We start from the raw sequence: 4572 nt of genomic DNA on the forward strand, positions 1-4572 counted from the left end.
AACTCATTTCCAAAGCATTCCCAATTCACAGACTCCCCAAAAGTGCATCTGCCATTAGTGTATATGCTTACTCTTTTACACTTTACCAGCCAGCAGACCCAGATGAGGGCAATTATTTCAGTCATTGCAGCTGATTTACTTTCTGGAGTGGTCTCTACTTTAAGGGTGAATTTAGGTTTGTGATAGCATTTTAAAATACGAACAAATAAAATCAGATCAGGGCTATCCAAGGGAATTTCCAACAAGATGTTTTAAGAGCATGTGAAAAACTCTGAGAGTTAACAGAATAATTTGGTGAAAAAAAGAACCTCTAGTAATCTGGGTGTAAAACAACTGAGTCATTTCACATGACAGAGCCAAATCCTAATTTTACTCCTTTAGTACATAATTTTCTAATAGATTATAATAAAGGCTCTATTAATATTCCTTTATTTGTATGCATTTAGGCATACACAGATATATAAATATACAAATAGGTAACAAATTAAAACTTTTTTTAAGTTGTAATAAAAACACTTAAAATGAGAACTGCTTGTTAGCGGTAGAGGGCATTCAGGTTCTTGGCATTTTGTTTTTTTGTTGTTGTTGTTATACTTTTAAGTTCTAGGGTACATGTGCACAACATGCAGGTTTGTTACATATGTATGCATGTGCCATGTTGGTGTGCTGCGCCCATTAACTCGTCATTTACATTAGGTATATCTCCTAATGCTATCCCTCCCCCCGGCCCCTACTCCATGACAGGCCCTGGTGTGTGATGTTCCCTACTCTGTGACCAAGTGTTCTCATTGTTCAATTCCCACCTATGAGTGAGAACATGCGGTGTTTGGTTTTCTGTCCTTGCGATAGTTTGCTCAGAATGATAGCTTCCAGCTTCATCCATGTCCCTGCAAAGGACATGAACTCATCCTTTTTTATGGCTGCATAATATTCCATGGTGTATATGTGCCACATTGTCTTGATCCAGTCTATCGTTGATGGACATTTGAGTTGGTTCCAAGTCTTTGCTATTGTGAATAGTGGGTTCTTGGCATTTTGAACAAAGAACTGGACAGAACAAAGCAAGGAGAGAATGAAGCAACAAAAGCAGAGATTTATTGAAAATGAAAGTACACTCCACAGGATGGGAGCAGGCCAAGCATAGGGGCTCAAGAGCTCGGATTCAGAATCTTCTGGGGTCCAAATACCTCCTAGAAGTTTCCCATTGGCCACTTGGTGTTCACCCCATGCAAATGAATAGTGGTCCACAATCAGAGGCTGAAGTGAAGTTACAAAGTTACACTCCTATGCAAATATCTGATTGGTTGCTTTCTGCAACCAATCAGAGGAACTGTCCATTTTCCACCTGCAGAGCCCAATAGCAGGGGGTTTGCAAAGGGAGTAGCTTCTCGTCCTTTTGTTACTTCGGCATGGAAAGTTGGGATTTTCTTTTCGATTTAGTTCTAGAAAGTCAGTGTGAATCAGCCTTAGGTTCCCTGCCTCCAGACCCTATTCTCCTGCCTCATACTCTCTTAGCAAACTTTTAAGTACACAGGTACACAGTATTGTTAACTGTAAACACAGTGTTGTACAGCAGATCTCTAGAATATGTTGTATAACTGAAACTTTATACCTCTTGAATAGCAACTCTTCATTTCGTTACTGAAACACCAGGGATTCAGTCTGAGTCCTGCTGTTTGCTGCACAGATAGCCAACAACTGAGATGATTACTGCCAAGTAAGAAGGCTTTAATTGCTGCAGTAGAGGAGATGAGAGATCAGTCTCAAATCCATGTCCCTGACTGGCTAAAATTAGGGGTTTATATAGCAGAGAAAAAATGTAACTATATATGGGAAAACAGGAATTCTAGAGGGCTAAGGAAGCAATTATGACAAATGAGGGGCCTGGCATCTCATTGTCTGGATGTGATGATCTGTTGAGTTTCCGTTCTTTGATACCTTTTGAGAGGCCTGATATTTCATTAGCTGGATCTGGTGAGATTCAAGCTTTAAGTTTGTTTTAAAAAACAAAAACTGTCTATGGCCAGGCGCAGTGGCTCAAGCCTGTAATCCCAGCACTTTGGGAGGCCAAGGCAAGCGGATCATGAGGTCAGGAGATTGAGACGATCCTGGCTAACACAGTGAAACCCCGTCTCTACTAAAAACATGAAAAATTAGCCAGGCGTGGTGGCGGGCGCCTGTAGTCCCAGCTACTAGGGAGGCTGAGGCAGGAGAATAGTGCGAACCCGGGAGGCAGAGCTTGCAGTGAGCCGAGATCGTGCCACTGCACTCCAGCCTGGGCTTCAGGGCGAGACTCCATCTCAAAAAAAAAAAAAAAAAAAGATTTCCAGTGGAATGGGTGTCCCAGAGTCAGGAGGAAATATTGTATGTCTTTTGAGCTAGGAAATAGTTAACCTAAGGATCCATACTTTGGAGTATTACTGCTGCGTCAGTTGTTAACAGTATCTGATAAGGTCCATTTCTTCGAGGATCAAACGTAGTTTATCTCAGGTCTTTTCCAGAACACTAAATCTCTTGTTGTGAATCATAGGTGAGTGGTTTGGAAATGCAGACCATATCTGTTGATGACAAAGTGGAAGATATTCTATGATGCCCTTGCAATTCTTAATCATATTTCATCATCATTGTAATAGGACCAAATCAAAGATTAGTAGTGAAATTTTCAAATACGTGGACGGGCCATTTTTCTTTTTCTCTTTTTTAGAGACAGGGTGTTGCTATGTTGCCCAGGCCGGAGTGCAGTAGCTATTCACAGGTGCAATCATAGTGCAGTACAGCCTCAAACTCTTGGCGTCAAGCAGTCTCCCACCTCCGCCTCCTGAGTAGCTAAGACTACCAACGCGAACCACCACACCCAGCTTGGCCTTGTATTAATTCATAACGAGGTAACCTGTTGGTCCCAGAAGGGGTTGATCTTATACACACTGAAGCTAGAGGTAAGATTTTATTTTATTTTTATTTTTCAATTTGAGAGCAGGTACTGTTTATTAACTGACCAGCTTAGAAAAATAATCATGGAAGACACCTTAGTTCATTCTTCTAATAAGCCTGTTGATCTGGTCCTCCCTGTTGCCAGCATCTCCACCTTCTACAAAATGGGTGGTCTTTTCCTTCATTCCACCTCATGGAGAAGATAATTTGAAGGGCCACAGGAAGTTATTTGTTTATTTGCAGAGTTTTCCAACAGTATAGATCCCATGAATCAGATCCTTCATGCAGATGAGGGCATATTTACCAAGAGATCGAGCAATCAAAGCATTGTCTGTCAAAGCAATTCACTTCTCATTGATTTTGCCATAACCATGCTTGTAGATTAGTTCATTTACTGACTTCAGATTTGGGTACCCCCATGCAATGTGTGGCTCTACAATCCTCAGCATGTTAACTGAAGCCTTGTTGAGCTTCACAAAGGTTCCATTGAAGATTTGACGAAGGCGAAAAAGCTGCAACACCTTTCGGACCTTTGGGCTCACACCATTGATACCTCTGATGCTGATGACAAACACCAATGTGGGTTCTGCAGGCACATAGAAGTTGCCAGCTTTTCTTGCCCCCCTCGCTAGTTGAATTTCAGTTCTATACATCTGCCTATTTGCCTTTTCACAGATATGCTTCCTCCTTGTCTTTTGAAGCATCTTTTGGGCAAACATTTCTCAGGCGCTTGATCTTCAGTTCTGTGAAATTCCTTTTCTTTTTCTGAAGGTTTTCTAGCACAGCAGGAATCTTCTTCTTCTTCTCTTTGACATCCTCCATGGTTCCAGCCAGAAAAGAGAAGATTTTAGACCACTGGAGTTTAAGGGAGGTTTGTTCATCTTAGCTGCCAAATTTCATTAGTTCTCTCTGTTTTTCCTGAGGACTATGGATGATAAGGACAGTAAAATTTTGGGGTAAAAGGCAAACTTACAGAGTTCCTTAATAACAATACCAGTAAAATGAGTGTCGTTGTCATTATTAGAGAAATAAGTGGAAATTTCCAGGTTGGAAAACTAAATCAAGCAGAAATTTTTGCCACAGTTATAACAGCCATAACTCTCCAGCAAGGAAAAGCTTTAATCATCCATCTTGAAAGAGAAAATAATGATAATAATAATCAGAACATATTTATAGTGCATTGCAGGAGGCATTTGTATAAAGTGATTGGAGGTCTGAAGGGCCCTCGAGATCTTAGTTCTTATTCATATCCCACCTTTGCATTTACTAGGATCACATTGCTGGCAGTAGGACAAGTTTTTAAAATATCCTTAGGAATACCTCTAAAATTACCCCCACCAATGTTGGTTTAGTATTGTTGCCAGTTTATCCCTGCTATTATGAGTAATGTCACAAAGCATTTTTCTGAAATTCCACTTTAAATTATTTGGCATTATGTGTCAGCTATCCTGAGAGCATTAAATAATCTCTTTTCCCACTTCCAGATTTGTTCACTTTTCTACTTTTTAGAATCAGAGGTTTGTCTCTGACAGTTAAAAATGGCCTCTTTGGGCCGGGCACGGTGGCTCAAGCCTGTAATCCCAGCACTTTGGGAGGCCGAGACGGGCGGATCACGAGGTCAGGAGATCGAGACCATCCTGG

The 4572-nt window shown here is 41.0% G+C and overlaps 1 pseudogene across 1 annotated transcript; it reads right to left on the reverse strand.

Moving 5' to 3' along the window:
* Positions 1–2959: 2959 nt before the first annotated feature.
* LOC105516062 lies at positions 2960–3753 on the reverse strand (annotated as a pseudogene). Its single transcript, XR_001002433.1, has one exon. The product of XR_001002433.1 is annotated as a 60S ribosomal protein L7 pseudogene (transcript).
* Positions 3754–4572: the final 819 nt, after the last annotated feature.

Source organism: Colobus angolensis, unplaced genomic scaffold (genome assembly GCF_000951035.1).
Source record: "Colobus angolensis palliatus isolate OR3802 unplaced genomic scaffold, Cang.pa_1.0 Scaffold273, whole genome shotgun sequence".
Classification (NCBI taxonomy): Eukaryota; Metazoa; Chordata; class Mammalia; order Primates; family Cercopithecidae; genus Colobus; species Colobus angolensis.